We start from the raw sequence: 10,179 nt of genomic DNA on the forward strand, positions 1-10,179 counted from the left end.
GCCAGGTCTCTGACCTCTTCCCTATTATCATTGTCGGTGATCAGGCCTAGGGATGTGTGAGCCGGTGATTGTCAAGCAAATGCCTGCCAGTTTCACAACAATTGACCGTTAATTAACAAACACATTTAGCATCTCCTGGCTTCCACACATACCTTTGGAACATCTACATTTTTAAAAAATCGAATAAATCCATGTAATATAGCCTACACTTTCACAATAAATCCATTATTTATTTTAGACAGGTCTAAAGAAGCATGATATGAAGAAAATGTAGTCTATTTCAAAATAAATGAATATCATACTCTGAGTTGTCCTTATGTTAGGTCCTGATGTGGCTATGCCAAATGGCTGTGGGCTACACTAGTTCGTTTAGCAGACCAGATTTGCTTAGAATTCCGTGGCATTATTTTATAGTATGAAGAAAAGAATTGAACAAAGCTGAAAAAAATATAAATATTTTCTCCAAGCGATTTGAGGGAGTGCGCACACGCGGCTATTCTGTGTTGAGCGGTTAACAAAGAAATAGCTACTCCTATATGCTTCAATTAGAGTTATTAATGTAACTTCAGTTCTACAAACATTGGGCTATATGTTTAGATTTTTAATACATTGTAAGGCTGCATGATGTGACTAATGATGATTTGAAAAAAGTTGCTTGAAAGGCATGAGCTCTGCTTTGTTTTTTGAGCAGGCTGTACACACTTCATTAGTCTCTCATTCACAGTTTGACAAGCACTTGATAATTCCTCGAATTTCACGGTGGCATCCCCTTTGTGGCCGTAATGAACACTAAAAAATCCATGCCTTTTGCAGCCTGTGGTCGTTGTGCCTTTCTTCTCACTCACATGGCTCTGCATCACGTGATTATGCATGTAACGCTTTTATTATAAAGGTGCATTTTTATGGTAAAGTATCTTCCCCAATCTCAAAACTCATGCGCTGCTTATGTATGCCACGTAGGCTCTAAACCCCCTGTAAAGCAGATTAATGTGCTTAATTTTAAGAAGTTATTGGGCTTCTTTAGTTGTGATACAAACCTAAATCAAACATATAGGTCTATGGGCTAGGCTACAAGAGGTGTGCGACTAAGGTTCTAAAAAAATCGGGGGGAAAGGCAGTTTCTTATGCTGGGCATCATTCACAAGTGATAATATATAATTCACAAGTGATAGGCTAATATTGTCACCCATCAGACTATTCTTGATTTAATCTTGCCTTTACATATACTAAATAATATATGTGTGATATTTGTTTTGATTTAGAATGGACCATCATCATGGACTTGTGTTTAATCCCAGGCTCCTTAGCTTAGTGATGAGCTTTGCGTGCACTATGGTGTTGAACGCTGAGCTGTAGTCAATGGACAACAATCTCACATAGGTGTTCCTTTTGTCCAGGTGGGAAAGGGCAGTGTGGAGTGCGATTGAGATTGCATAATCTGTGGATCTGTTGGGGTGGTATGCAAATTGGAGTGGGTCTAGGGTTTCTGGGACAATGGTGTTGATGTGAGCCATGACCAGCCTTTCAAAGCACTTCATGGATACCGATGTGAGTGCTCCGGGGTGGTAGTCATTTAGGCAGGTTACCTTCGCTTTCTTGGGCACAGGGACTATAGTGGTCTGCTTAAAACATGTTGGTATTACAGACTCGGACAGGGAGAGGTTGAAAATGTCAGTGAAGACCCTTGCCAGTTGTTCCGTGTATGTCCTGGTAATCCTTCTGGCCCTGCGGCCTTGTGAATGTTGACCTGTTTAAAGGTCTCACTCACATCGGCTGAGGAGAGCGTGATCACACAGTTTTCCGGAACAGCTGGTGCTCTCATGCATTTTTTAGTGTCATTTACCTCAAAGCGAGCATAGAAGTAGTTTAGCTCATCTGGTAGGCTCGTGTCACTGGGCAGCTCTCGGCTGTACTTCCCTTTGTAGTTTGTAATAGTTTGCAAGCCCTCCCACATCCGACGAGTGTTAGAGCTGGTGTAGTACGAGTCGATCTTAGTCCTGTATTGACGCTTTGCATGTTTGATGGTTAGAGTCCAGCTCCTTGAAAGCGCCAGCTCTAGCCTTTAGCTCAGTGCAGATGTTGCCTGTAATCCATGGCTTCTGGTTGGGGTACGTACGTTCGGTCACTGTGTGGACGACGTCATCGATGCACTTATTGATGAAGCCAATGACTGATGTGGTGTACTCCTCAATGCCATCGGAGGAATCCCAGAACACATTCCAGTCTGTGCTAGCAAAACAGTCCTGTAGCTTACCATCTGCTTCATATGACCACTTTTTTATTGATCTAGTCACTGGTGCTTCATGCTTTAATTTTCGCTTGTAAGCAGGAATCAGGAGAATAGAATTATGGTCAGATTTCCCAGGGAGAGCTTTGTACGTGTCTCTGTGTGTGGAGTAAAGGTGGTCGGGTTTTTTTTATCCTCTGGTTGCACGTGACATGCTTGTAGAAATGAGTTAAAACAGATTTAAATTTGCCTGCATTAAAGTCCCGGCCACTATGAGTGCCGCTTCTGGATGAGCATTTTCTTGTTTGCTTATGGCCTTATACAGCACGTTGAGTGGGGTCTTGGTTGATAGTGTTGTCTAAAAACGGCAGCCATCCCCTTCGGCGCCATTATTTTATCTCCGATACATTTTATCTATAATTTCTCTTCATTATTTATCTTCATATGACAAAGATTGAAAAGGATTTGCCAGTAATTTGTCGACTTAATTCATGATGACTGCTAGCTTGCTAGCTAAGATTTTGAAAGTATGATGTGACATGATCAGTCTAATCAAAGCTACTGTAGATATAACATGATTTGACGTAATTTTATCTGTGGCTAGTGACCTTGAGCCTTCTTGGATGGGCACTTCTAATGTAACTCTATGGCAGCACCCAAGGAGCTTGAATTTTCGAGCTCAACCCTTAGATTTTGCAGTGACGTAGTGTTCCCATTAGTGACAGAACACTGAGCCAATTACGGCGCAACTAGAGAACATTACCAACCCCTACACTCCACATCTTCCGCTGCCTATCCCACCACCACAGAAAGCACTAGGCTGAAACACCTGCATTTTGGAGCTGCCTTACTCAAGAAAGCAAAAAATAGACCATGTTGGTATGCAGCTTTTACACTGTTTGCAAACTGACATGTGACACATATTAGTGCCAAAAATAACATACAAAATAGGTACCACAAAAAATATGCAGTACCAGTCAAAAGTTGACACACCTACTCATTCCAGGGTTTTTCTTTATGTTTTACTATTTTCTACATTGTAGAATAATATAGTGAACACATCAAAACTTTGAAATAACACATATGGAATCATGTAGTAACCAAAAAAAGTGTTAAACAAATCAAAACATATTGTATATTTGAGATTCTTCAAAGTAGCCACCTGTCACGCCCTGACCTTAGTTATCTTTGTTTTCTCTTATTTGGTTAGGTCAGGGTGTGACAAGGGTGGTTTGTGTTGTTTTTGAATTGTCTAGGGTTTTTTGTATGTTTATGGGGGTTTTCTAGTCTAGGTGTTTTCTAGTCTATGGTTGCCTAGATTGGTTCTCAATCAGAGGCTGCTGTTTATCGTTGTTTCTGATTGGGGACCACATTTAGGTAGCCATATTCCTTGGATAGTTTGTGGGTTGTTATTCTATGTTTAGTTGCCTGTGCTGCACTAGCCATATTGCGTCACGGTTTGTTTAGTTCTGTTCAGTGTTCTCTCTTTAATTAAAGAGTTATGTTCTCTTACCACGCTGCGCCTTGGTCTCCTCACTATGACAACCATGACACCACCCTTTGCCTTGACAGCTTTGCACACTCATGGCATTCATTCACGTAAGAATGAACTATAGCCATTGAATTCTAGCGTGCAAATATTCTGTGCTTTTTATGGAAATAATACACGTTCTAGAATGCCCTTCAAGCCAATGAGAAACATGTATTCAACAATGCGATGGTTAAAATATTTCAAAGTGATGTAAATACTTTTTTATTTTTGTCTGGCTGGCAGTTACCAGTACATTATTGGCACATTTAAACAGTTGAATACTATATAGTGTATGGTAAATGAGAATGGCAATGAGAAAAAGCATTTCCGATAGGTATTTGATTTATTGTGCTATTATTGTTATTTTCTAATTTACAAAAAGTGCACTAAAATACACTCCAGTTAACATTCCAAGTACTGAACCCATTGTAAACACCTGATGCTTTACAAATAACTTGTAAAATCTCTTCATACCAAGAGTACTCTAGAAATCTGAACTAAACTGCATATAAAGTAGTAATAAAACCTTGCATAAGCAGTGTGTTTTACCTGACTGGGGCTTAATGGTTATGGCAGCTGTTGGAGAGAGAGAGAGAACTTAATGTTGTACTTACAAACTAAATAATGATACACTATATATATATATATATATATATATATATATATATATATATATATACACACACACACAAAAGTATTTGGACACCCCTTCAAATTAGTAGATTCGGCTACGTAGGCTACACCTGTTGCTGACAGGTGTATAAAATCGAGCACACAGCCATACAATCTCCATAGACAAACACTGGCAGTAGAATGGTCTTACTGAAGAGCTCAGTGACTTTCAACATGGCACCGTCATAGGATGCCACCTTTCCAACTAGTCAGTTCATCATATTTCTGCCCTGCTAGAGCTGCCCCGGTCAACTATAAGTACTGTTATTGTGAAGTGGAAACGTCTAGGCAACCGCCAGGTGCTGTAGCGCATAGCGCGTAAAAATTGTATGTTCTCAGTTGCAACACTCACTACCGAGTTCCAAACTGCCTCTGGAAGCAATGTCAGCACAATAACTGTTTGTCGGGAGCTTCATGAAATTGGTTTCCATGGCAGAGTAGCTGCACACAAGCCTAAGATCACCATGCGCAATACCAAACATCGGCTGGAGTGGTGTAAAGCTCACAGCCATTGGACTCTCAGTGGAAACGCGTTATCTGGAGTGATGGATCACGCTTGACCATCCGGCAGTCCAACGAATGACTCTGGGTTTTGCGTATACCAGGAGAACGCTACCTGACTCAATGCATAGTGCCAACTGTAATGTTTGGTGGAGGAGGAATAACGATCTGGGGTAGTTTCATGGTTCGGGTGAGTCCCCCCTAAATTCCAGTGAAGGCAAATCTTAATGCTACAGCATACAATGACATTCTAGACAATTCTGTCCTTACCACTTCTTGCCAACAGTTTGAGGAAGGCCCTTTCCTGTTTCAGCATGACAATGCCCCGTGCACAAAGCGAGGCTAATACAGAAAGGGTTTGTTGATATCGGTGTGGAAGAAATTGACTGGCTTGCACAGAGCCCTGAACTCAACCCCATTGAACACCTTTTGGATGAATTGGAACGCCGACTGCGAGCCAGGCTTAATCGCCCAACATCAGTGCCTGACTTCACTAACGCTTTTGTGGATGAATGGAAGCAAGTCCCTGCAGCAAAGTTCCAACATCTAGTCTAAAGCCCTCCCAGAAGAGTGGAGGCTGTTGTAGTAACAAAGGGGGGACCAACTCCATATTAATGCCCATGATTTTGGAATGAGATATTCGACAAGCAGGTGTCCACATACCTTTGGTCATGTAGTGTGTCTTAATCCTAAATCATTTTATCTGGTTATTGGCATAACATATTTTCCTTGAGTAATTTGTGGTATCTATCTAAAGTTGAAGTCTGAAGTTTACATACACTTAGGTTGGAGTCAATAAAACTCATAAAAAAATGTCTTCCAAGTCGGTTAGGACATCTACTTTGTGCATGACACAAGTAATGTTTCCAACAATTGTTTACCGCCCGAGTACTTCACTTATAATTCACTGTATCACATGCCTTTAAACAGCTTTGAAAATTCCAGAAAATTATGTCATGGCTTTAGAAGCTTCTGATAGGCTACTTCACATCATTTGAGTCAATCGTAGGTGTACCTGTGGATGTATTTCAAGGCCTACCTTCAAACTCAGTGCTTCTTTGCTTGACATCATGGGAAAATCTAAAGAAATCAGCCAAGACCTCAGAAAAAGTATTGTAGACCTCGACAAGTCTGGTTCATCCTTGGGAGCAATTTCCAAACTCCTGAAGGTGCTACGTTCATCTGTACAAACAATAGTATCTAAGTATAAACACCATGGGACCAAGCAGCCGCTCAGGAAGGAGACGCTTTCTGTCTCCTAGAGATGAACGTACTTTGGTGCGAAAAGTGCAAATCAATCCCAGAACAACAGCAAAGGACCTTGTGAAGATGCTGGAGGAAACAGGTACAAAAGTATCTATATCCACAGTAAAACTAGTCCTATATCGACATAACCTTAAAGGCCGCTCAGCAAGGAAGAAGCCACTGCTCCAAAACCGTCATAAAAAAGCCGGACTACGGTTTGCAACTGCACATGGGACAAAGATCATACTTTTTGGAGAAATGTCATCTGGTCTGCTGAAACAAAAATAGAACTGTTTGGCCATAATGACCATCGTTCTGTTTGGAGGAAAAGGGGGGAGGCTTGCAAGCCGAAGAACATCATCCCAACCGTGAAGCATGGGAGTGGCAGCATCATGTTGTGGGGGTGCTTTTCTGCAGGGGCGACTGGTGCACTTCACAAAATAGATGGCATCATGAGGCAAGAAAATTATGTGGATATATTGAAGTAACATCACAAGACTTCAGTCAGAAAGTTAAAGCTTGGTCGCAAAAATGGGTCTTCCAAATGGACAATGAGCCCAAGCATACTTCCAAAGTTGTGGCAAAATGACTTAAGGACAACAAAGTTAAGGTATAGGAGTGGCCATCACAAAGCCCTGACCTCAATCCTATAGACAATTTGTGGGCAGAACTGAAAAAGCTCGTGTGAGCAAGGAGGACTACAAACCTGACTCAGTTACACCAGCTCTGTCAGGAGGAATGGGCCAAAATTCACCCAACCTATTGTGGGAAGCTTGTGGAATGCTACCCAAACTCAAGTTAAACAATTTAAAGGCAATGCTACCACATACTAATTGAGTATGTAAACTTCTGACTCACTGGGAATGTGATGAAAGAAATAAAAGCTTAAATAAATCACTCTACTATTATTCTGACATTTCGCATTCTTTTTTGTTGTTGTTTAATTTTTACCCCTTTTTCTCCCCAATTTCATGGTTGTAGTAGCTACTATCTTGTCTCATCGCTACAACTCCCGTACGGGCTCGGGAGAGACAAAGGTTTAAAGTCATGCGTCCTCCAATACACAACCCAACCAGCCGCACTGCTTCTTAACACAGCGGCGCATCCAACCCGGAAGCCAGCCGCACCAATGTGTCGGAGGCTACACCGTGCACCTGGCAACCTTGGGTTAGCGCGCACTGCGCCCGGCCCGCCACAGGAGTCGCTGGTGCGCGATGAGACAAGGACATCCCTACCGACCAAGCCCTCCCTAACCCGGACGACGCTAGGCCAATTGTGCGCCACCCGGGAGGCCCGACATTTCGCATTCTTAAAATAAAGTGGTGATCCTAACTGACCGAAAACAGGGAATTTTTACTAGAATTAAATGTCAGGAATTGTGAAAAACTGAGTTTAAATGTATTTGGCTAAGGTATATGTAAACTTGGGACTTCAACTGTATCTATCCATCTACAGTATATAATTATCTACAGTGGCAAGAAAAAGTATGTGAATCCTTTGGAATTACCTGGATTTCTGCATAAATTGGTCATAAAATGTGATCTGATCTTCATCTAAGTCACAACAATAGACAAACACAGTGTGCTTAAACTAATAACACACCAATTATTGTATTTTTATTTTCTATATTGAATATATTATTTAAACATTCACAGTGTAAGTTGGAAAAAGTATGTGAACCCCTAGGCTAATGCCTTTTCCAAAAGCTATTTGGAGTCAGGAGTCAGCTAACCTGGAGTCCAATCAATGAGACGAGATTGGAGATATTGGTTAGAGCTGCCCTGCCCTATAAACACTCACAAAATTTGAGTTTGCTATTCACAAGAAGCAGTGCCTGATGTGAACCATGTCTTGAACAAATGAGATCTCAGAAGACCTAAGATTATGAATTGTTGACTTACAGCTGGAAAGGTTTACACAAGTATCTCTAAAAGCCTTGATATTCATCAGTCAAGTAAGACAAATTGTATATAAATGGAGAAAGTTCAGCACTGATGCTACTCTCCCTAGGAGTGGCAGTCCTGCAAAGATGACTGCAAGAGTACAGCGCAGAATACTCAATGAGGTTAATAAGAATTGTAGAGCGACTCTTCATCTTTGCTGACAAGTCTACGATACGTAAAACACTAAACAAGAATGGTGTTCATGGGAGGACACCACGGCCATTGCGGTCCCAAAAAAAACATTGCTGCACGTCTGAAGTTCGCAAAAGAGCACCTGGTTGTTTCACAGCGCTACTGGAAAAAATATTCTGTGGACAGATGAAACTAAAGTTGAGTTGTTTGGAAGGAACACACAACACTATGTGAGGAGAAAAATAAGGCACAACACACCAACGTGAAACCTCATCCCAGCTATAAAGTATGATGGATGGAGCATCATGGTTTGGACAGTTTGCTATCATCGACGGAAAAATGAATTCAAGTTTATCAAGACATTTAGCAGGAAAATGTAAGGCTATCTGTCCGCCAATTGAAGCTCGATGATGCAACAGGACATTCACCCAAAATACAGATGTAAATCAACAACAGAATGGCTTCAACAGAAGAAAATACGCCTTCTAGAGAGTCCTGACCTCAACCCGATTGAGATGCTGTGGCATGACCTCAAGAGTACGGTTCACACCAGACATCCCAAGAATATTGCTGAACTGAAACAGTTTTGTAAAGAGGAATGGTCCAATATTCCTCCTGACCGTTGTTCAGGTTTGATCCGCAACTACAGAAAAAGTTTGGTTGAGGTTATTACTGCCAAAGGAGGGTCAACCAGTTATTAAATCCAAGGGTTCACAAACTTTTTCCACCCTGGACTGTGAATGTTTACACAGTGTGTTCAATTAAGACATTATATAATTGTTTGTGTTTTATTAGTTTAAGCAGACTGTGTGTGTCTATTGTTGTGACTTAGATGAAGATAAGATCAAATTTGATGACCAATTCGTGCAGAACTACAGGTAATTCCAAAGGGTTCGCATACTTTTTCTTGCCACTGTACCTATCCATTTAGTACAATCAAGGTATGCCAATTCACATCTATTTACAAAGAAATACAACAAATCACAAGTTCGTTGTATTGAATGAAGAACACATAGTTGTTAAAGAACTCTGTTTGGGGCTGAGAAATTCAATGGCAGTACAGTACTCCCCTGAAAAAGCAAATGCCTTTTGTATGTTTTTGTCAGTTTCCCAGCACATGTAAGGATGTTTAGTTTTAAGTGTGGTAAAAATAAAACATAAAATAAGTTAACTTGATATTACAATCTTAGTTTAGAAACAAACATTAGAAAAGTGCAGCAAGCATTTTGTGAGGAGTTTTACTTCCACGTATAAACTGGAGTTTGGGTCATTTAGTCAGCTGTGAACATTACAGTTGTGTGTATTTATACTATGACATAGAATCAGTAGTGTAAAAGGCAATGGCAAGCATTATACTAAGTAAAAACATAGGCTGTAGTTGAGGGTCACTCTATCTATCATTCAGTAGTATACAATCAGAACAAATCTATCTTGTTTGCTGCTGCTGGCTAAAAATATTAATTTCCAAAGGAATCAAGTCAAAGGCTCTGAAGTCTATGTTCACAGATAGTTCTGAATATGTTCACAAATCCGAGGAACCCATTTCATGTAGCAAATTAACAACCGGCAAGAAGCAGAATATGGAAGACCAGTGCTTTTTCTAATTCCCATAAGGAACACACAAAGCGTTAAGCGTTCCAAAATACGGTAAGAGATAATATTAATTAATAACACGGAACAAAAAAACGGCTGCGCGTGTGCGCCATCGTGCATACATTTATTTTGCCCCCCCACACCAAACGCGATCACGACACGCAGGTTAAAATATCAAAACAAACTCTGAACCAATTACATTAATTTGGGGACAGGTCGAAAAGCATTAAACATGTATGGCAATTTAGCTAGTTCGCTTGCACTTGCTAGCTAACGTTAATTTGTCCTATTTAGCTAGCTTGCTGTTGCTAGCTAATTTGTCCTGGGATATAAAC

General features: G+C 40.7%; 1 protein-coding gene across 3 annotated transcripts in view; it reads right to left on the reverse strand.

Moving 5' to 3' along the window:
- The window catches only part of LOC110524125 (nuclear factor of activated T-cells, cytoplasmic 3), a 55,187-nt gene extending 50,778 nt beyond the window's left edge, over window positions 1-4,409 (reverse strand). For all 3 annotated transcript variants that reach the window (XM_021603497.2, XM_021603483.2, XM_036979030.1), the window contains exon 1: window positions 4,308-4,409. The gene's annotated coding sequence lies outside the window, so the exon portion shown is untranslated. The remainder of the gene's footprint in view (window positions 1-4,307) is intronic.
- Between the last annotated feature and the right edge of the window lie 5,770 nt (window positions 4,410-10,179).

This window comes from Oncorhynchus mykiss, chromosome 1 (genome assembly GCF_013265735.2).
Source record: "Oncorhynchus mykiss isolate Arlee chromosome 1, USDA_OmykA_1.1, whole genome shotgun sequence".
NCBI lineage: Eukaryota > Metazoa > Chordata > Actinopteri > Salmoniformes > Salmonidae > Oncorhynchus > Oncorhynchus mykiss.